This window comes from Emydura macquarii, unplaced genomic scaffold, assembly GCF_026122565.2.
Source record: "Emydura macquarii macquarii isolate MOO-44397 ecotype Brisbane River unplaced genomic scaffold, CSIRO-AGI_Emac_v2 contig_719, whole genome shotgun sequence".
In the NCBI taxonomy this organism is placed as follows: Eukaryota; Metazoa; Chordata; order Testudines; family Chelidae; genus Emydura; species Emydura macquarii.
The window spans coordinates 13405117-13428656 of NW_027130856.1; the positions used below are offsets into that span (position 1 = coordinate 13405117).

Here is a 23540-nt window from a genome sequence, read left to right on the forward strand (position 1 = left end):
AGAAAGGCCTTGTCTGATTTGAAAAACTGGAGGATAGATTGGTGTCCTTTAGCTTCTTTTAGTTCCCTTTCTTTTACCGCCTTATGTTTCTGGCTGCCTGATTTGTATTTATAGCCACCACCAGACATTGCAGTATGGGGGGTGTGTGTGTGTGTGTGACTGAGTGAATTAGACACTTACTCACATATATTTGGGGCCTGCAAATCCTACCAGAAGAAGCAGCAGTACCACTGTCTTATGGTGTTTTGCTTTGCCCCTCTCACCAGCTGTCCCTCCCTCCTGCCTATGCATAAGAAACTCTGGGACTGGTAGTTCTTGATCTTGATATGATAGACCATGTCACAGAGAGGAGCACAAATTTCTCGGTCTCAGTCTCAAACTACAAGTCCTAGGATTTGTAGGGATATTCTAGAGAAGGGATTGGGCTGGGCCAGCAGGCCCAGCAACTCACTGTTCAGAATGTGGCTTGAGACTGCTCTAACACTGCTTCTGATTGGCTCTAGCAAATCCCAAGATCTGGACAATAGATACAAGGGAATAAGTTTCCATAAATAGCCTCAGGCATGACCCCCACTTCAAGTCCCACTGCTGTTTCAGGGGAGAAGGGAGGTGAACTAGGGTCTGCCACCTCTCATGTGAGTGCTCTAGTCATTGGGCTATGGGATAGGCTGATGTGGGGCTCCTTCACTCTCTTCTGTTGAAACAGTTGCACTTTTGATAAATTAAAGAGTCCGTGGAGCAGGGGGACTTAAGCCTGGGTCTCCCACATCCATGGTGAGTGCGCTAACCACCAAGCTATGGAGTCACTTTCCTAAAAGACCAGGTTAACTGCCAGAGTAATAGGATGGACCTTTTGACAGGCAGCCGCTAACATGCGTACATGCTTTACTGAACCTGGGCCAAAATGTTTTCAGGACTGAGCCGCAAAATGCTTAAGCATTTTGCTGAATTGGGGCCATAGGTACACAAAAGGAGTTAAGTGTTATAATGCTACTCGCCTCACTTTTAGGCACTTAGAAAATCACTGATTCACAGAACCAGAGTTAGGCACCTAGGCTTCTTGTAAAATGAAGGGGAATGTTTTGGTTTTCCCATGAAATGAAGCACTTTCGCTTCTTGATCTTCCTATTTACTGAGTTTCATAAGAGTGTTCCACCCTCTAGACCAGTGGTCCCAAAACTTTTTAGTCACACTCCTTTACCCCAGCCGAGCCCCTTTCCCTCCCAGCTGAGGCTGGGAGCGGGGTCAGGATCAGAGGCTCAGACTAGGGGTGGGGCTACAGTGGCTGGGGATGGTGGGGGCCAAGGCCGCAACTGGGGTTGGGAGCAGAGCTGGGAACCACAGTCAGGGGGTGTGGCCAGGACAGACTGGAGCCACGGCTGGGCAGCGGGGCCAGAGCATACCTTAGGGCAGAGCAGGGTGGGGTGGCACTCTCTCTCCACTCACCTAGGGGTTGGCCCTGGCCCTGGCCCTGGCCCTGGCAAGTCCCCTCGCCAGTTTGGAGACCTCTGCTCTATACAGAGTTAGACAGAGTCTCTGACTTCCACTCTTTGAGAAGTGCTTTACAAGAATAACATAAAAATACCCCATGTGCCTCTCTCCAGGTTTGATGAACATTTAATATAAATGATGGGTTTTATTTATTGAGAAGACAAATACCATCTTTGTCTTATTGAAATCCACCTCAGTTTTCCTCTCCAGGACACAGCCGGTTATACTTACCAGTTTGAGACGTAATTGGAATAATATTGATATCTAATATTAAAACAAAACTGTGCTAACTTAGGACAAGATTGTAATATTCTTATACTTACACAGTACGATTAGCCCTACTGACTTAAGACTATTCAGTGTGAATAAGGACTTCACAGTCTGGCCCTATACCTTATATTACCATGGGGTGGCCAATCACCACCTTGATCATTCTACTAATTTTCTCTCTGTCCTCCCCATCTATTCTATATTTATCTGCCTTTATATTGTCTACTGCTTGGGGCAGACAGTTCTTCTTTTCTGTTTGGAAAACACCCCTCATATTGTGGGTGCTACTAGAAACAAACACAATAATAGTTGCCAGTATTCCTTTTCTCTTCATTTGTATAGCACAGTTGACCATGCTGGATAGCATATTATATAAGCAATATCCATTCTCTGTGATTTGGATTAGTATTCTGTTGCTGCTCCTATCTCTAGTGCAATGTGCCTCCTGGTTCTCATCTGTCACCAGACCATAATTAGTAATAATCTAGCAGACTGTCATCGTCATCCTGTCAACCACCTGTGAGATGAGGTCCTCCTCCAGCTCATGCCTTTCCTCTGTTCTGTCCAAAGCACTCTGCATTTACACTTGCTTAGTATATTACACTTTCATCTCTTCATCAAATATTTGTCCTACCAACCTACCATGTTCTCCACTTTCTATTCTTCATCTATCTTTGTCTATGTAGTGGGCCAAATCTTGCCCCACAACTCACATAGATAATTCCACTATTCAGCCCATTGTTTGGCCTTCTGGTGATTTTCTGAGTTTTTGGTATTGAAGTAGAGGAGCTTCTGCAACGTTGGGGATCAGATGGATGACATTACAGAGGCAGTACCTCCCTCTCCTTTCTGTGCCCCACTTACCTTGGTCTGCTAGATCTGAATCCTTTCCACTCACAGGAGAGAAGAGGACAATTGGGCCCCTTTATAACAAGTGAATCAGTTTGCCCTTGATAACAGTTTTTAAACTTTGGCCATTACAAGCTAAAGTACTCTGCTGATAGCTGAAATGGGATGTACAGAAGAGGCTTAGAAAAACAATTCTGCAACCTGGATATTACATATTTGGATTGGCAGCAGCTAATGGCTTACAGTTCAATAACTTTTAGCTAGATGTAAAAGTTAATTTAGCACTTGTTATTTTCAAGCAGATGTTTAAAGTCCACAGCTGAATTTGCTGAGGGAGGTCATTAACATTTCATTTTCTATTAGGAAATGTCCTTTACTGACACATTTCACTGAGAAAAACAGAATGTAGGGTTTGTTCCAGAAGAGGTACATGCTCCAAAATAAATTCATTCAGTAAAAAGTTAATTGAATGAAAAAAATTCAAAATGTATGTTAAAGAGATTTACTATATGATCTGATCAGATGTTTTGCAATCAGTTCAGACTGAAGTTTACTGATTTCACTGATAGGGATCTACAGAGTAGTAATCACAGCAGGAATTGTTTTTTTGGGTTTTTTTTTACATTACTGGCTACGGAGTAGGGTCCATGTAGTTATAACATATCTGTTTCTTCTTTTAAAGTTGTAGCAAAAATGTGCATCAATACCTTTTATAATAATGCATGTTTCAAAGTTAAAGGAAGAGAGGAAGGTGATTCTACAAACACATACACATATGGGAGTTTACATCTGACTGGCATAGCAACATGCCTTTGACTCTAGCAGGCAGTGAAGTGTGTCATTGCTTTTGCAATAAAGTGCTGTTCAGTTACATATAATGAAAGTGAAAGAAATATCTGAACAAACAACTGAAAAATTTTATTTTAAGTAATGCTCTGCCTCACAAAAGTGTATTTGGAATCCTTCAAAGGAAGTTCCATTGATTAAGAAAGTGTTAATGACTGAGGCTATGTCTACAATGACAGCAGCAAATTGTCCCGCCATCAGATCGATTTATCCGGATCGATTGAGCAGATCTCCACTTCCGCTCAATCAACCCGGAAATCGACACTATTAATCCACCTCCGCCAGGTGGAGTAACGCTGTGTCAACGGGAGCACATTTCCCATCAGCGCAGCGAACTGAAGACATTGCAGTAAGTAGAAGTTAAGAAGTCGATGGGAGATATGCAAGCTACTCTATGTAGCTTGCGTATTTCCCATCGACTGCTGCCGAATTTGGTGGCAAGTGTAGACATAGCCCAACTGAAGCACAATCAGAGGCTGTTTTCGTCCTGAGGCTGAGAACTGGCCACACACTGGACTACAGCCCTGGAGAAATTGCCCAATGAGTTATGCTGCTTCTCAGACGGAGTAATTGGGTAAGAATTTGGGCCTTAAATGGGAGGGAGGACATACAATAGTGGAAATTACAAAGGTCTTATGTCAAGCTTTTGACATCAAGCAAAGATTGCACATAGCTGGACATCCCCAGAGCTCAGGTCAAGTAGAAAGAGCAAATAGAACATTGAAAACAGCTTTGAGAAGTCAGAAGCTTCCTTTAATATTAATGGTATTAGAGGAACAACAGCACTACATGAAGTAACTCGATTTAAAGTTATGACTGGGTGAGACATGAGACTGCCAGAACAATGATGGGTGATTGGAGCACCTCCACATGGATTGCAACCTAGAATACTAACAGACCAATGAACGCAACAGTTGTTAAAATCCATTGCTGAAATACATAAAGAGGTACCAATCACATTTAAGGCAAATATCCAATAAGTGGATAAGAAAATGGGACCAATTTTATGCACACAAGAATGGCAGATATGTGATATGATTATGTATAGACAAGTTAAAGAAAAAGGTCACGTGCTTAGCCCAATATGGGTAGGACCAGTGAGAATAGTTAAAGCTATTCCTACAGTGTATCAAGTGGATGTTCGGTGTGGGGATTGGGGGGGGGGGGGGGAAAAGGGTATTAAAATGGTTCCACTTGTCACAATTAAAAAGGTGGAAGGGAGAATCAAAACAGTAACCAAAAATGGAAGGCATTCAGAAGGAAGTGTGGAATGAAAGGGAGTGGTACGAGTTTCCAGAATTCACAGAACAGAACATTAATGAATTCTTTGAAAATCTACCAATAGTAGAAAAAGCTACTCAAGTGGTAAATCAAGAGGGGCAAGGTGTGGAACAACTACCCCAAGTTATAACTCTTTTAAGGAGGGACCAGTATGGAAGATCGATAGTAGATATAAGCATAGATAACAGAAAGATCGATCAATTATGTTATCTGGATACAGGATCTACATATTCAGTATATTAATAATCTATTAAATAATAGATTATCACAGACCTTCTCCCCTATGTTTCTTCAGAAACAGCAGAAATACAAGGTATTCAGGGAATAAAAAGTGAAATACCATTAACTGTTCCATTGAAAATTAGATAGGAAATGAGGAAGTAAACAAGGTGCCTTTTAGGATTATGGAAGTTGGAACAATGGACTCAGAATAGTAGGAATGGACATTCTCAGGGTGTTACAATATTCAATAGATTTTGTTGAAAATGTTCTGGAGCAGATTGGTAATAAGTAAAATGTATATAGTAATTGTATTTGTTATTAAATCTAATAGGAAGGAGAGAGAGAACAAAGAGGAAAAAGATGGCAGGGCAATTGTTTGAGGATGTCAATGAACTGAATGAGCAGGATATGTTAGAATTGTTGAACATACCATTGGAAGGACTACTGAATATAGAAGAGGGAGTATGGTGACAGTGGAATATTTGAGGACCTGTCAGGAAGACCTTTGATCTCAGTCCGGGTAAACCTAGCAGAGGTGGAAATCCTGTCCTATTTGGACACAGGATCAAATATTTCCATTTTAAATAAGGCTGTGGATTTTGACTTACTCCAGCTTGCATCAGAGGATGTATATATGGTTATGGGGGCATTGGGGGGACAGGTTCCCATGTCTCTCACCAGATCAATTTCAATCAATGTGGGATGGTTGGAATTGAGGGAGTACGATTGGGGTTAATGGATCAGGGGGTGGAAACTTTTGGTATTATTGGGATAGACCTAATAGAACAAATAAATTGTTTAATTGTTATTCTGGTTTGTTATAATAAAATTGTTTAGACATGTTTTAAAGAGAGTGTAGGCATGTAGGAGTGCAGGGCTCTCCCTCACTGTCAATTTCTGAGGGAGGCCATGTCTCTTTGCTATACAGTCTTAGGACGACAGTCAACAGGGGAGGTTCACAGTCTCCAGGGCTCCAACCCTCTGGCAAGATAGGAGGTTGGGGTGGGAGGGAGTAGGAGGGTGGTGAAGCACTGGAATGGGTTACCTAGGGAGGTGGTGGAATCTCCATCTTTAGAGGTTTTTAAGCTGCAACTTGACAAAACCCTCGCTGGGATTATTTAGCTGAGGTTAGTCCTGCTTTGAGCAGGAGGCTGGACTAGATGACCTCCTGAGGTCCCTCCAACTCTGATTCTATGAAAGGAGTTAAGGAGTGAATTAAGCTATGGGTACCTTGGTATGAACAATTAGAACACCATTGGGTGTGAGAAGAGTGATCTAAATGAAACTTTATTATTGGTGTAAAGGTCAGTTAGATGTAACCAGAAAAAAAAAAGGAAATGGGACATGGAGAATTATTGGCCCTAATAATTTTAACAAAAATGTTTACCATTCTATGGGTATCTAATACTGAACAAATTAACATTGGTCTTTACATAGTAAAGGAAGATGTCAAAAGCCAATTGGTAATAAATCCTACTTATTCTTTAAAGGAAATAACTTCCATGAACATTTCATCCATACAGCCACAATGTTTCAAATATATTGATCCTCTGTTTATAGGATGGAAGAGATGGATAGAGACCCAGCTCTTACCAAAGACTACTACCAAGACGACAAAAGGAAGTTTGATAGATATAGTTCTAGGAGGAGCAGGTCTGGGAGCACTGAATAGCACAAATATGAGAATACTAGCTAACAAGTTACACACAGCAGGACAGCATTTGGGAGCTTTGTCTAAGCCCCTGAAAACATCTCTAAATGAGATAAGCACTAGTTATAATCCAATAGCCAGTTTACTTCCTGGTTGGGAAAAATTACAAGAGGCAGACCACTTAACTATATTACACTCAGTAGACGTTTTACAAAGCAATGTATCTTTGGTGTTGTACACAAGCTCAGACATGGACCAATGATGTGGTTAAAGACATCATAAGGTATGGAAAGAGTGGAATTCTACCATTAGAAATAAGAAGCATAATGTGGAAACATGCTACTACTCTGGAGCAGAAATTCTCTTCCTGGTGGAAAATGGTGAATTTCACATATGAAATATAATTAAGCCAAACTGACACTTATATAGTCATAATGTCTGATGCTCGGATGGAATGGTTACCCCCTATTGTGGCATTAGGATTAAATATAAACAATAGTGTGATGAATCCAATAGAACAAACCATGGGCTATAAAACCAACTTCTGTATAGAAGATGGTAGAACGTGGATCCTGTATGGAAGAATGTGGTATTGAATATATTTGTAATAACGATGCAGTAAAGCCAGTTGATATATGTCTAAGTGCAGAAAGAGGACAATGTCATTATCAATTAGATCCTTTTTCATTTAATGGATCTGTAGTTGTATATGTAGGAAACAAATGTGTTTGTATTAGAAGTTGGTGTAAGTTACTTAAGGTTAATCATTTGTTTAATATAATTTACAATCCGTATAAAAACAATGTTTTTGTCTTATAACCTCAATGATTGGTTGCGATTTTAATTTCACAATACCTAAAATTAAAAATTAGATTAGGGACCAGTTTCAATTATATGAAAAGATCAATCCAATATCAATAGGGATTAATATAAGATTAGTCAGGCAACTGACAAATCATCTAGAGTTACAGAAACAATTGTAAAAGGCCTAAGAGAATGCACAAAAAGTTATGATTACTGTTCACCACTGAACTAACAAAATTGAACAAATGATAGAACATATAAAAGGGGACACCAAACATAAATGGTGGAAAGTATTCTTGGGATGGTCCCTGATGGCAACAGGATTCTTTAATACAATCCTACATCCTATTGTAATAGTCTTAGCATTTCAGATTGTGATGGCACTTATGTTTATTGTCCTGGTATGCTGGATTTAACAAAAATTTAGGCAGCTAAGACATGTACAGTCCACAAGTATTAAAAGAAACTATGATGGCATACAAGAAAACAGCCTTGGTGAGAATCAAGGATGATAAGGAATTGTGCCAGTAAGAAGAGGTATCATGGGAGAGCCTTGAGCCAATACTGGACAAAACCAAACACCCACTGAACTCACCAAATCAATAAATGTTGGGTGATAAATAAGTATATCCACTCAACGAGGAGGGACTGATAAAAGATTTTCAAGCTGCTTTAGTTCATATAAGGAGATCAGCACCAGAGACAGCATTTAGTCACACAGCTGAAAAGCAGGCAGAGCAGGAGAAAAACATTGTTGATTTTATCCATTCTAATTAGTGTAACAAAGGTGGGGATAGTATCAATGTTTAGGCATGTATAAAAATATAGTTAGTTTTAGATTTAAGGCTATTTCTAAATAGTAAATAGTGATAGTTTAGAGCAGTGTTTCTTAACCTGGGGGTTTAGAGGGGTTGCAAGTGCAGATCTGGTATTGGGGGTGGCAAGAAAGGCAATTGCCTGGAGCCACAGGGGCGCCATGAAACTAAGTTACATGCCTCAGCCCCGTGGGGGTGGGACTCAGGCTTCAGGGGTACAGTAGTTTGGAAAGGTTAAGAACCACTGGTTTAGAGCAAGTTTAGCTAAAAATCTAAAATGGTGGCCGCAATGATATCATGTTAGAGAGAGAAACAAAATGGAGGTCTTAAACTGATCAATAGCAGAAAGGTAAACGGGGGTGAAATAAAGGTCACTCCTAATACCTAAATGGAGGGGTCAATTATATAGGAAGGAGGACCTCAAAGAGGTCCAGCCTGAGTAAACTGGCAAAACTCATTTGCATTTCAGACAACTGATTGGTCGAAGAAGACATCACCCCCCTGGAAGAGACAATATTGATGACTGACATTAAGAAAGCAACCAATCAGAAAGGGTCAGAAATCATATAAAGGCAGAGAGAGCTGACAGGTTTGTGTGTGTGTGTGATTGGATGGTCAAAAGGGCAGGAGAGGACACCTGTAAGCAGCAGCATGCAAGCAAGGAGCAAGTGGACAGAGCAGAAGGACCTTGAGACAAGTCAGAAGGATTTGGTTAAGAAGAAGGAAATTAAGTATGGCTGTGGAAGAGGAGTGAGACACACTCCACCCTGAAGGAACAGTGGGAGGAAGGACGTGTTATCAAGGTCTGACTTTAAAATCAAGTTTGGATTTGAAAGGCTTTGGCAGCCAGCCCAGATGAGCTGGTGCCAGGAAATTTACAGGTCCCACCAAGCAACAGAGTGGCTTTGTGGGGTAAGCCTACAGCACACCACACTAGCCCTGAAAGTTATCACCTAATAACTTCAGTAATCAACAGTAGAGGGAATGAGTTTGGTGATCTCAGTGCAGTTTTTAGTGGCTGTTATCCATGCCATAAATGTTGCTCTCACAACCACAAATGGCATCAGGCCTGAGACTGATTGGGCCCTGGAAATTAAGCCAATTCTCTATCCTAGAAGAGATCCCTGCAGAAGAGGACTGATAGGGTAATTTGGAAAAACTTTCATTGTCCATGATGTGCCTATTCTGTGGTTAGTGGAGGACTACAGTCAATATGCAGGTACTAATTTATTTTCTCCTGTCCCTTTCTCCATGTTACTGCAGCATCTGAACACGCCAGTTACAAGTGGAAGTTAAGGCTAACTTGATCATTCTAAGGTTGTTGTAATTTGGGGTTATCTTTGATTAATGAAGAGAAAAGCATGGAACCTCTGGAGGCCTAGAATGCTGTTCTGTGATTATGGCATAACTGATACTTAATTACTTCATCTTTAACTTCTTCTACATTAGACCTAGGGGTTAGCAATTGTAATACCCTTCTCCCCCTCTTACTTAAGTTTCAAAGGTGAGATAGAACACCAGTGGAAGCACCATGGACTGGTTGTAGCTGGGATGCTATGGAGCAGAAGTACAGATGGATGTTTCAACACCATGTCTGTTAACCAGGCTGCACTGGGAGTGGAGGAAAGAGGAACACAAGTGGATGGCTATTGGAAAATTTCTTGGCATGAGTGGGTTTTGGATCAAGCCCCTGACAAACAATGTGTCAAGCTAGATGCAAATCTATAATAAATGCCCATTCCTTATCTCTCTGCCTAAGCACTTAACACACAGTGGTAGTATAAACTAGGGTGGGGATGGTTCCCCACCTCTGGCACACAGAGGAATGTGCTGGCTTCTGCAGCACAAACAGAGAAGCTGTACTCCTGTCCCTAAGCATCCCTTGGTGAATGATGTCAGAGTACGGTGAAGAGAAGGGAACCTGCCTCAGATGTTTACACAAAGAGGAATGATCTTGGACAGTGTAACTGGCTAAAAATCCATCAGGTATTTCTTACCTTCATTAATGAAAATAAAGCAAGAACAATTAGGTGCCACAAGTCAGAGAGCACCAAGTGGCCAACTCCCGAACATGTTGCATCTGAACTGCCATCACAAAATGGCAGCTGCCTCATTGTGCAGCAGGCAAGGAGACTGCTTTACACTTAATGGTGTAGCACACAGAAGACACTGACATCTCCTTTCAGTTTCATAGCTGCATACACCAGAGGTATTTAAGTCTGCGCGTATGCTTTATTAGTTGTTGGGTATCTTATGTAGTTTTGTGGTTTTTTTTAATTAGTTCAGTTCACTTTTAAGAATGATAGGAAGATTTAGCCTTTTTTGGGCCACTGACTTAGTTCTGACCTTGGACTTGTTTAACTGTTAACTAGCTTTCTTATAAGCTCTGTAATGAAAATACAGCATGCAGGTAATATATTTCTGGCACTACCAGTGGTTGCATATCAAAACGTTTTAAATACTATTTCTACATATTTAATTACTCCTACTGTAGCACAGTAATAGGCTCCAATACAATTACATTCCAGGGTTTAATATATAAAAAAAATGCAGGAACATAAATTATAGAGAATCTGCAAAACCAAGCGTCCCTGGTAGCTTTTCAATATTCATCTAGCCACTTGAGATTCTGCAGTCTTTTGGATAATCCTGGATTTTTATAATCAGAATGATGGAGCAACCTGAAGATAAACAATTCATAAGAAAGTTAAAGTTCATTTTCAGAACAAAACTGGGCCTTAAGGGATGATTCCTCTGACTTTCCCTAAAGGTAACGGCTCAGAGGAATTCAATACGTTGAAGATAAATCCTCCTAATATAAAGCATTGTATTCCTAGCTATATGGGGATGAGGGAGATTTCATCTAATAAACTTCATCTCTAACCTGGCTATTGAGGAAACAAGCCTGTCTCCATGAACAAAGGCATTCTTATCTGAGAACTCATTACCCTTATGATAATACTGTTCATTTCTCTAGTTCAGTTCCTCTGAGGATCTCAGAGTTCTTTGCAAACATCTAATTAAGTCTCACACCACACTTGAGAGGCAAGGATTGTTTTTACCCATTTCACAGTTCTGTAAATTGAGCAGGGGAGAGTGGTTCAGTGATTTGCTAAAGGTCAATTGGTATATTGTAATATGCTGGCTATCCCTAGCACACAAGACCCACCACCACACCCAGCATCTCTTTGCCAACATGGGCAAAATTGGTTCTTCAGTCCAGTCTGGGATACAGCTCCCCAGGGATTTTCCCTTTTACTTCAGTCTTTCTTGCAGGAATCGTCCATGCTCTGTTCACTAAAGCAAAGCTACCCTGGGCTCTCTCCTTGAAGGTCCTTTTTCCCTAGCAGGTTCCCACTACCTCGCCTTCTGGGAGACTCTAGTAGTTTGTCTCAGAAGTGTCCTGCTGCTCTCCAGCCCTGACTCACTGGCTTTCATTCCAGACCTAGCTGCCCTCTTTTAACCCTCATTGGGTAAGCTGAGCAGTCATAGGTGCATTAGCTTTGGACCCGCCACCCTGTGATACCTCTCCTGCCTTCAACACCTTGCCCACCCATAGGCCAAGTCTTACAGCTGCTATTTTCCTTTTCAGAATGTCTGTAGCACACGTTCTGCAGCTGCCAGTTGTTCCAGCAGTCCCCCTTTCATGACAGGACCCATAAAACAGGTGTCCCCTGATTCCTCTTCCACAAAGGAACATTGTTTTCACCCTTGGTCTTTTCCCTGGGTCCTAGCTTGCTGATGAGGTACTTTCTTGGGTTCCCCCTTCCCCCCCTTCACACTGCTCAGTCTCTACAGTGAGTTTCTGCTCCCTGGCACCCTTCTCTAACTGGAGCATGGCCAATGCCTGCTCCAGTTGTTTCCCATACTACCTCCACCCTAGACCTTGCTAATTCTGGTTTCACTTTTATCTTCTGATCAAGGATCTTCTACCGGGAGTGGCTTCCATCCTAGCTCTAGAAGTTAGGAGACTTCCTCTTGGCTGTCTCAACTCAAACTGCCAGCTCCCTCCACGCCTTTGGTTTTCTCCATCCTAGACTGTTGCTCTGAGTTCATGACATCTTTCCTCTCTGCCTGCTTTTGTGCAACTTTCCTCTGCATCACTCCCAGGAAACCCCACCAGTCTCTTTCCAAAAAATCACTGGCCACAGAAGATCCTTTGCTACCCTGACATGTAGCCTCTCTTCTCCTGTACCCTCAGCTCAGCCTCTGCCATAGAATGGACCAGTGTGTTGCCATGTACACATGAAACACACACACACACACACACACACACACACACACACACACACACACACGGCATTGCTGGTTCAATTTCTTTGCCAGTGTCCCATTTTCTCCTACAAGGGTGCAACCTGAGTCCATGACACCTACTTGCAGTCCTCCCAGCCTGACTGGGTCTTGACCATATGTGGCACCATGGAAAGTGGACTTTACTTGGGCTGTTACAGCCAGGCTTGTGACCTAAACACACTCCATTATAAAGGTACTCTCTCCTAACATGAAGGCTTGCATCTAAAGTGTACCACTGGACTTCCTGGCTGCCCCAAGAAGCACTTTCGCTATATTGTGGGTCTGACTGGGGCCCTGGTAGCTCCTGCAAATCCCCATGTTTTGGACTACTTGGGACCCTCTCCCATTGACAGCTTCCCAGTGATTCCCTAGATCTGCTCTCTCCTAGTCTACCATGCCATTCAGGCCACTCAGCAACTTTGGCCTCAAAGGCAGCTTCTGCCCCTTTGACTGCCTCACCCAGAGAGGCAGGCAGGAATCACCTTACCCAACTCTGGGCTCCCATAGAAAGGGTCTTCAAAGGGCCTCTCTCTATGGAAGTTGTCTCGGGGCATGGCCATCAGGCAGCAATCTCTAATCTCTGAGCCACTACCTGTGGCCATGCCCCCCTGTGAGAATGGTCTGGCCCAAAAATGGTGCCAGTGCGCCTCTGGAGTCAGTCCTAGTCTAGCCAAGATGGCAGCCTTCACCACCGGATAGGAGCCTGCCTGTTCATCTCTCACTGCCTGATGGGCGGCTGCAGAGCACTCTTTTTGGCTTGAGGTGCAGGCAGCCTGAGTCGATTCTTCCCAGCCCACTGCATTGGCCATTCACTTCAACGTATGGAGGAAGGCCTCCAGATCATCTCTTGGCTCTCACTTTGCCAGGCCAGGGACCAGGTGGCCCAAACTACTCCTTTCAGTATCAGCTGAATGCCTCGGAGTCCCTTGGCCCAGCCATGTCTGCATCCACTCCTGGGGCTGCACGTGGTTGCAGTGCCACCGCTGTTGAGCCTCTTGTTGTTTCTGCAGGCTGTTCATCAGTTGCAGGAATGTAGCCTGGGCCTGTTGCTGCTGACTCTGTAACACAGCTCCTTTCTGCTTTGGCAGAGCAGCTCCTCCACCTTTCCTTATCACCCAAACTGGGGTGGGAAGGGTGTAAGTCAAGTTCCCTGGATTCCAGAGGCCAATCACCTGCCCACATTCTCCACCATGTGTGGTAAGCTTGCCAGCTCACAAGGGACCCACTGCCACACCCAGCATCTCTTGTCTATCCAGGCAGTTTTATTTTCCCAACATAGGCAAAAAGTAACAAAACTGGTTCCCCAGCCCACCTGTGGATACAGCTCCCAGGGGATTTTCCTCTTTACCTCTGTCCTTTCTGCTTCAAGGCTTCCTGCAGGAATATTCCATGCTCTGTTCACTGGGCACCACTACCCTAGATTTTCTCCCTGAAGGTCCTTTGTCCCCACCAACTCCCCTCACAGGGGTCACTGGTAGCCTGTCCCAGGAACAACATTAAAAACTTCCTCCTTCTCCTGCCAGCTAACTGGCAGCTCGTGGTATTGGTGTTTCTCTCACATCCCTATGGCTTGATTCATCCTTTGATTTAGCACCTTGGCAGCTGCGCAGGACTGTCTGCTTTCAATAACTTGGCCCTGCATCTTTCCTCCTATCTTGTCATCAAGAAACTTTCTACAGAGTTTAAGAGCCTGATTCTGAAAGGTGCAGAGCCCAGTAGTTGTAGCAGGGTTTGCAGGATGCTTGGTACTTTGTGGGATAAGTCTCCAATCACATTCTGTCACTCGTCAGTCAGTCCCCAGATTCCTTTCTACATAGTGGCTAATGTTTCCTGCCACTACATTTTCCCCTTAGATCCAGTCTCCTGATCCAGAGGCTCTTTCCCCTGAGATTCCTGTACTCTCTCAGGCCAACATTCAGCCCTCGTGTGACACCATTAACTTCAACACAGTTGTGCCTGTTTATACCAGTGCTGAGTTTGGCCTAATGGCTCTGCTAGGTTTCCGTTCCCAGCTAGGAGTGGGGTCCAGCTGCCCAGGCTTCTTGCACTGGCTCCCTGCCAGGAGTGGGGTCCAGCTGCCCAGTTCTCCAGGGCACTGTCAATTTCATGGCTCCTGGTCTCCACTACACAGTTAGGGTGATGTAAGGCAGCATGTGTCGACCTAATTATGTCGGTGTCTACACTACAGCTTTGTCCCACCGATCTAAGTGCCCTACTACACCAACATAACTCCACCTCCACGAGAGGCATAGGGCTTATGTCAGTGTAGTTATGGCGATGCAGTGTCTGTATAAACACTGTTACTTACATCAACTGTTAGCTCTCGTCAGTTTCAGAGCTCCAGGTGGGAGCTACTTCAGCAAGGTATTGTCAGGCACCCAAGGTTGCAGGGCAGGGCTGACAACCCCCCACTGGTCTGAACTGTACCCTGGTATGACACCTTCACTGTTAAAAATTTACACTTTATTTCCAGTCTGAATTTGTCTGGCTTCCAGCTATTGGATCGTGTTATACCTTTGCCTTCAAGCAAGATTGAAGTCCCCATTGTCAAATACTTGTTCCCCATATAGGTACTTATAAACTCGTCACCCCTTAACCTTCTCTTTATTAAGCTAAAGAAATTGAGCTCCTTAAATCGATCACTATAAAGCATGTTTCCTAATCCTTTATTCATTCTCATGGCTCTTCTCTGAACCCTCTCTAATTTATCAACATCCTTCTTGAATTGAGGTCACCAGAACTGGATACAGTATTTCTATAGTGGGCTCACCAGTGCCAAAACCAGAAGTAAAATAACTTCTAATACTTGAGATTCCCCTCTATATGCATTCAAGGATTGCATTAGCCCTTTTGGCCACAGCATCACACTGGGAGCTCATGTTCAGCTGATTATTTGGGGTTGTAATGGATCTTTGTCAAAGTCACTGCTTCCTAGTAGGGATGTAAAAGATTAACCATTTAAACATTTTAAACAGCTGATTACTGTTTAAACTGGGGGGTGGAGGGGAGCAGCTGGGCAGCTCTTGCTGGTGGGGAGATGCAGAGCCCAGCACAGGGGTGGCCACAGCTGGGCTGGCTCCTGGAGCCCAGCACCAGGGGAGGGGGATAGCCATAGCTGGGTTGGCTCCCCATGCGGGGGGCATGGAGCCCAGCATGGGAGGGAGGGGGCAAGCCCAGCTGCAACTACCCCCGCACTGGGCTCCGTGCTTCCCCACCAGCAAGAGCTGCCCAGCTGCGGCTACCTCCCCAGAATTTAACTGTTTAAACATTTATTTTTAGAAAGTTTTAAATGGATTTTATAAAACTAATTTTTACATCCCTATTGCCCAGGATAGAGTCCCTCCATCTTATATGTATGGCCTACTTCTCCCTCCCTCCCCCCAAGATCCATACATTTACATTTAGTCCGATTAAAATCATACTGTTTGCTTGCACCCAGCTTACCAGATCATTCAATATCAGTGACCTGTCCACTTCATTATTTACCACTCTCCCAGTTTGTCTCATCTGGGAACTTTATCAGTGGTGATTTTGTTTTCTTCTAGGACATTGATTAAAAATATGAAATAGCATAAGGGAATGAATCAATACCTGTTGGACTCCACTAGAAATAAACAAGTTTCATGATAATTCCCTGTTATAGTTTGAGACCTATCAGTTCTTACATGGATTAAAAGATAGCTATGTGCCATGTTAATTTTATAGTGGTCTAGTTTTTTAAATCAAAATGACATCTGGTACCAAGTCCGATGCCTTACAGAAGTCTAAGTATATTTCATTACCACTGTTGATTAAGATGTAGCTAATTGTTTGACTACACTCAGGGTTTGTTACTAAAACTGTTCAAGAGAACAAATAACCAAGCTTAACCAATTTACTGCCTAAAGACAAAACAGTACGAAATAAAGACATACATACTTGTCTTTTCAGGAAGACATTCTTCTAATAGCATGTTCACTTTACACAGTAGATGTGCTTCAAAAGGTCTCCAAAACCATTCATATTTATAGCATAGTTATTTACATGTTAGAAAGCACTTTCTAGGTCACAAAATCCAACCCACAAATTCCTTACCTTGTTGTTCTGTCACAGGCACTGACTCAATGGGTGTTCCAGGGCTCAAGTACCAACTGACAAAAAATTGGGGGTGCTCAGCACCCATGAGCCACAGCATAGGTGGCAGGTAAAAGATTTGGGGAGGCTAAGCCTGGAGGTGCGCCAGCCTGTTGCCTTTGGAGTGCCACCACCAGAAGTTCCTGAGTAGCGGGGAGGCCCATCTGTGCCTAGACCATGGCTCACTCCTCTCCACTCCTTTTCCCCTGGCGCTCACCCTTAAGGTAGGAGAAGGAAGAAAGGAACGAGGGGGCAGAGAGGCTCACCAATGGACAAAAAAAGGCACAGGTGCAGACTTCTCAGTTTTGGATATTACATTCCAAACCAGTTGCCTTTTAAGATACGAATATTTAGAATGAATGTACCATTTGGGAGGTATCCTGCTTTTGACAGGTTTTATATTAGCTAATGCTTTGCAGACTATTGTGGGATATATTTTTCTTGACGTAAGTGAGCAAAGTGAACAGAATGGTGGGACAGATGTAATATAATTCAGTTAACATATGCTGGGTAGAATATGATATTAATGTTATGCCCTATACCTAACATGTATGCACTGGCTAACACTGTCAACCACACCTGCAATCTCACAAAAGGAAAAAAAGATATCCAGGCAAGACAGGATCTATTTTCCATTAATCCATGTTGATTGGCATTAATTATATTACCCTCCTTAATTCTTTATTAACTGAGTCCCACGTCAGCTGCTCCATTATCCTGCTCAGGCTTGATGACAGACTGACAGGCCTATAATTACCCAGGTCATCCTGTTTACCCTTTTAAAATATTGGCACAACATTAGCTTTCTTCCAGTCTTCTGGGTCTTTTCCAAGCTTTACGGGGGGGGAAAAAAAAAAAAAAAAAGAAAAAAATTTATGATCCAGTAAGCTCTTCAGCCAGCTCTTTTAAACTCTTAAATGCAAGTTATCTGGACCTGCTGATTTAAATATGTCTGACTTAAATAGCTGCTGTTTAACATCCTCCAGAGGTACTAGTGGAATGGAAAGAGTGCTATCATCACCATGTGTTACGACAGAGTTTATTAATGAGGCTCTGGCCTGCTCTCCTTTGATCCCCAATGCCTTTAGGATCCCTTAGCAAGGGGCAGGACTAACTCAGGGAGAACAGAGGTTTAAAAAGCCAGCTGTTAAGTGATGAGAGGAGCTAGCAAATAGGGGGATTTTGTGAGGAAGCGTGAGAGCCAAATACACCTAACAAACATTACTCTAAATTTAAGCCAATAAATCACTTCCCCACCCTCAAAGAACAAATGGAAAAAACCCTGCAAGAGTTAAAATAATGCAGGCAGAAGTCCAGCAGCAGGGTAGAGGCTATCCAGTTTACGGCACTGAATGCAGCATGTATAATTACCTGCCCTGTGTGCCAATGGTGTACGTGTGCATTTGACACAAGCAGTTCATGGCCCTCAGAGGCAGAACATGGACCCTTGAGACCAGAGAGGCTGAACTGGAGGAATGAGAGGAGATAGAGATGAGACTCCTAGATGAGACTTTCGGGACACAGGCGAGTAGTCCCACCCCTAGTCTGACAGCCTCTGTGCTGTTGAGGATTGGGAAAGGAGAACATCATGCTGTGTGGAGGGAAACAATCCTATAGTTGGGGCCCTCCTTACAAATGATGTCATGGTATGCTCTCACCATACCGAGAATACCTCTCTGGGAGAGGGTCCCTTGTTACTAGGAAGTCACAGGTAATACTAATGGGGGACTCAATTGGGAACATAGATAGTTGGGCTGTGATAACCAGGATAACCAAAGGGTGAATGGCCTGATGGGTGTGATGGTTGCAGATCTCTTGACACATCTAGATAGACTTACGTGCAGTGCTGGGGAGGAGTCAATGGTTGTGGTATATGGTATGGTCGTGGTCAGTGACAGGGAAAGGTCAGAGAGATCCTGGTATTAAATGAGAATGTTATATAATAGGCACCACAGACACTTGGTGGAATGTTGATAATCAATGGGACACAGTAATACCAGGGTACAAAATATATAGGAATGACAGAGTAAGTCATACTAGTGGGGGATTGGCACTATATGTGAAAGAAAGCAGAGTCAAACATAGTACAAATCTTAAAACGAATCACATAATACCATAGAATATCTATGGATAGAAATTCCATGCTTGAATAAAGAGTTTAGCAGTAGGAATATACTACTGACCACCTGACCAGGATGGTGATGATGATCATGAAATGCTCAGGGAGATTAGAGAGGCTACAAAAACAGAAAACTCAATAATAATGAGCAATTTCAATTATCCTTATATTTACTGGGTACGTCACCTCAGGACAAGATGCAGAAAAAAATAAGATAAATTCATGGAGGATAGATTCATCAGTGACTATTAGCCAAGATGTTTCAGGGACGCAACCCCATGCTCTGGGTGTTCCTAAACCTCCAACTAGCAGAAGTTGGGACTGGACAACAGGGGATGGATCACTCAATAATTGCCCTGTTATGTTCATTCCTTCTGAAATACCTGGCACCAGCCACTGTTGGAAGACAGGATTCTGGGCTAGATGGACCAATGGTCAGATCCAGTATAGCTATGCTTATCTCTACCTCATCTGTTTTTTCCCCCCACAAATACAGGACAGAAATATTTATTGAACACTTCTGCCTTTTCTATGGTACTATTGATAGTTCTACCATTTCCATCCAGTAACGGACCAATACCATTGTTAGGATACTTTCTGTTCCTAATATATGTAAAAAAACCTCCTTATTTTCCTTAACTCTGCAGGCCACAGATTTCAACTTGCATCCCCTTGGTTCTCGAATCACTTTTCTACAACAGTGGTTCTCAACCACAGGTACGTGTACCCTGGGGGTATGCATAGGTCTTTCCAGGGGGTACCTCAACTCATCTAGTTATTTGCCTAGTTTTACAGGCTACATAAAAAGCACTAGCAAGGTCAGTACAAATTAAATTTCATATAGACTATGACTAGCTTATAATGTTCTATATGCTAAAATGCAAGTACAATATTTATATTCCAGTTGATTTATTTTATAATTATATGGTAAAAATGAGAAAGTAAGCAATTTTTCAGTAAAAATGTGCTGTGAAATTTTTGTATTTTTATGTTTGATTTTGTAAGCAAGTCGTTTTTAAGTGAGGTGAAACTTGGGGGTACACAAGAGAAATCAGATTCCTGAAAGGGGTACAGTAGTCTGGAAAGGTTGAGAGTTACTGTTCTACAAGTCCCAGCTTCTGATTTATATTCATTACTATCAAGTTCCCCCCTTCCATTTGTTTTTTTTTTTATAGCTGGCTTCACTTCCCCTCTCAACCAGGTGTTTGGTTTTTTGTTTTTTTTTAAAACCACTATGGCCTTCTTCCTCAGTTGTGAGTTTCATGCGGGCTGGCTTGAGAGGGGGGGCAGTTAGTATATTGTGTGACGTCAGCATGGCAGAATCATAATAATCCATGTGGGATAGGCCATGTCAGGTGTGGTTAGGAAGGCTATAATGTGCTAAGTAAGAGAATATTACTTATGTTCATGTGTAATATGTGAAATGGAAGTTATAGATGTATTTGAGATATCTGTGTTTCAAATTGTCTGCCTGAGCAATGCCCCAGATAGGAAGGCTGCAGGACAATGGCCAGTGTAATGGCCCATTAAGGCATTCCCAGGTACGAGGGGCCCAGAGAAAGAAGCCAGCATCACTAATGAGTCACCAGAACCTGCTTACATGACTGGACCCCAGGCACACCTGAAGAGTCACCAGGATTGGCCCATGTGACTCCGGACTCCATTTTAGCTTCTGCAAATTTCATAGGCCACATGGCCAAAAGACAGAGGGTATATAAGATCAAGCCAGAGAAACCATTTTGTCTTTGCTCCTGTCCAGTCTGCAGACACACACCGACCTCTGGATCAATTCATCTTGCAACTGAACCGAAGGACCTAGACCCATCCAGGTACTGGATGTGAACCAGAGGGGACTATACAAGCCTGCAAATCCACATTTCTTCCAGAAACCTGAAGTATATGGACTTTTAATCATTTGTATATCTGTGATTTACTTAAATAATAAGAGAAATGTTAAGGGTTAATTTCTTTCTTTGTACAATAAACCTTTAGTTTAGACACTAAAGGATTGGCTGGCAGTGTGGTATTTTAGGTAAGATCCAAGCTTATATTGATCTGGTGCTGTGGCTGACCCCTTCGGGTCAGAGGGAACCTTTTTAGCAAAGAGCAGAGAGTTTAAGTAACTGGTCTCTTTGCTGGACCTGGTGCTGATTTGGGAGCCTGGAGCTGTAATGCAGTAAAGGGGGCTGTGGGCATTTGTGGACTGGCTTCGTGATATCCAGTGTGGGGTAATCAGAAGCAGTTCGTGGCTGGTTGGGAAGCCGGGCTTCAGTGTCACCCACCAGCGTGGGGAGAATTTGCTCTCCTTTTGCAGCCTGCCCTGATCTTGGCATTATCAGTTGGCAACCCTGGGCACCGGACGTGTCACAGTGAGATTGAGACTTTTTGGGCACCTAGTAAAGCGTTCTTAAACAATTCTCAATTACTATTTACATTTTTCTGTTTAAACTCTTTCATGATAGAAATTAAATAGGAACTAAATGCTACCAACTGAACAGACATAGCATCTTATCACAACAGAGGCTGTATGCCTTAGACAACAACAACAAGGCCAAAGTTCTTTATAGAACTATAGGTGCTCAGCCACAAATATATAGGTGTTTATAGTAACGCAAATATCACATACATTTGGAAGTGTGGGAAGAGAAAAACAAGTGTACATGTTTTCATATGAACCCTTGCCAATGTCAAGATGACATACACAATGTATAATAAGAATGTAAAAATGTCAGCCTGACATTTGGCAGTTAGGAGCATCAAAACTCTTGCATGCACAATAAAGTCTTTGATTTTGAAAGAAATACTCCACAGTGTGATCTTTAGATTCTTAATCTCAAATTAGACATGTGAACTTAAAAAAAAAAAAAAAAAAAAAGAGAAGCACTTCACTTAGAGGTGACATGGGCAGAATCATCTCTGTTTAACAACACTAATGTCGCAGTTGTTACACCAGAGATGAGACTTACCCAAGAACTGAATGCTCTGCGTAAAAAATTGTGGGAGCATCACTGTAACTTATCAGCATGGTTTGTGTGAATGAGGTGAGAACCTACCTATTCACCTGCCTATAGATGAGCTGAAGAATTATAGAAATCAAGGTGCAAAAGCATACTTTAAACTGAGAACTATAGGTGCTTTAACATCATTCCACTATTCAATTCTAAATAATGAAGGACCAAATCCTGACTGGACCCACGTGGATGGAGCCTGAGCAAAACCCACTGATGTCACGTGAATCCACTTATGCAAATTCATTGCAAGATCTAGTGTTAAAAATAGTAACAAACAAACCTGCCTGAAACAAACCTGACACAAAAATCATCTTCCAATGAGGTACTGAAATACAAAAAAAATCCACCCCACTCTCTGCAAGACCTGCACCACCCTGCTCCTTTCAACTCTCCAGATGGCTTGGACAATGGGCCTTGCAGTGCGCCCTGAAGGTCAGTACATTGGGTTGCTTTCAGGAGGAAAGAGGAAGTGAATTCAAAGCCAAGGGCGCTTCACAGAAACCTGTTGCCAGCTTCCCCCTCTCCTTTAAAGCCAAGGGGCTCCAACTCAAGCACTTCTGTGGATTGCAATTGCAACAGGATCACATAGGGAGAGAGAGTCTCTCAGGTAGGCAGGTTCCAGACCGTTCAGGTGTTTAGATATAACCTATACCCAGAAACTAATAGGTAGCCTGTGCATTTCACAGAGCACTGCTGAAACATGCTCCCAGCAAGACAGTCCCTTAAACAGTCCAGTGAGGATATTTGAAGGAGAGGCTGATTGACAGTTCAAAAAGCAGAAGAGAGGTTAAGGAGGAAACTTGCATCATTATCTACTGAAGGCCAGTACCTGGTTTGCTCCACTGAGTTGCTGGGAATGTTATACAGGTCTCCCAATCTTCAGTGTCTGGTGGTTTTCTCCTATTCTTGTGCCATCCCTAGAGAAAAATGTTGAATCCATATCTTGAACACTAAAGGTCTTCCACAACATAACAAGGTCATGTTTTAAAAATAATTGAAGATTGAGAATATTCTCATATACTAGTTAATACTCCAACAGATGAAGAAATGACAATTGCAAAACACCCACAATTGTAATATATACACATTATTACAAAGGCAAAGAGCCTGCCAGGGGCACAGATATGGGAATACAGATGGAGGAAGTGTTTTCCAGGGCCCAGAAGCAAATGAGATACAGCTGGAAGAGATGGTCCTCAATCAGTACTGACTCACACCCCCTACAGGCCTACTAAGTTAGGCTGGATTGCATAGAGTATACGTCAACTGGTCTAAGACCAGTCAATTAGTATAAGACAGTCTAGTCTCCCAGAGACACAAGACTGGCAGCAATGTGACTGTGTGCAAATTATAGTACTGTAAGGGGTTCCCCTACCACAGCCCCTATGCTTCGGTTCCCCTCTGGCCAACAAAGGACTCAAAGGCCCTCCCGTGTGCAATCACCAGTGCCTTTATTAACAAGGTATGCATGAATTCCTACTACTTACCATGCCTTGTTTCATCCAGTAATCTCTGGGGCTGTTCAGGGAGACAAGCAAAGCCTGCCCCCTCTGGGAAGGCATATATAAACCTTGTTGGATCAGCGGAGCTGCTGCTCCTGCCCATTGCCTGATCAAGTGCTCAACCTGGGTAGGATGACAGCTGTCTCCTCTCAGGTAATCAGGCCATCGCCTAGCTAACCAGCTCTGCTGCCTCTCAGCTACAGAGACTGGAGTGACAGGAGGCTGGGCAGGGGTCACCCCCCCAGCACCTTGTTACAAGTACCTAGTAGCAGG

At 42.9% G+C, this 23540-nt stretch overlaps 1 long non-coding RNA gene across 1 annotated transcript; it reads right to left on the reverse strand.

Moving 5' to 3' along the window:
• Positions 1-10693: 10693 nt before the first annotated feature.
• Positions 10694-23339, reverse strand: LOC137149306 (uncharacterized). Its single transcript, XR_010918734.1, has 3 exons — positions 23253-23339; positions 22595-22682; positions 10694-10910 (listed from the first exon to the last, which is right to left on the reverse strand). It is a non-coding gene; the product is annotated as an uncharacterized lncRNA (long non-coding RNA).
• Between the last annotated feature and the right edge of the window lie 201 nt (positions 23340-23540).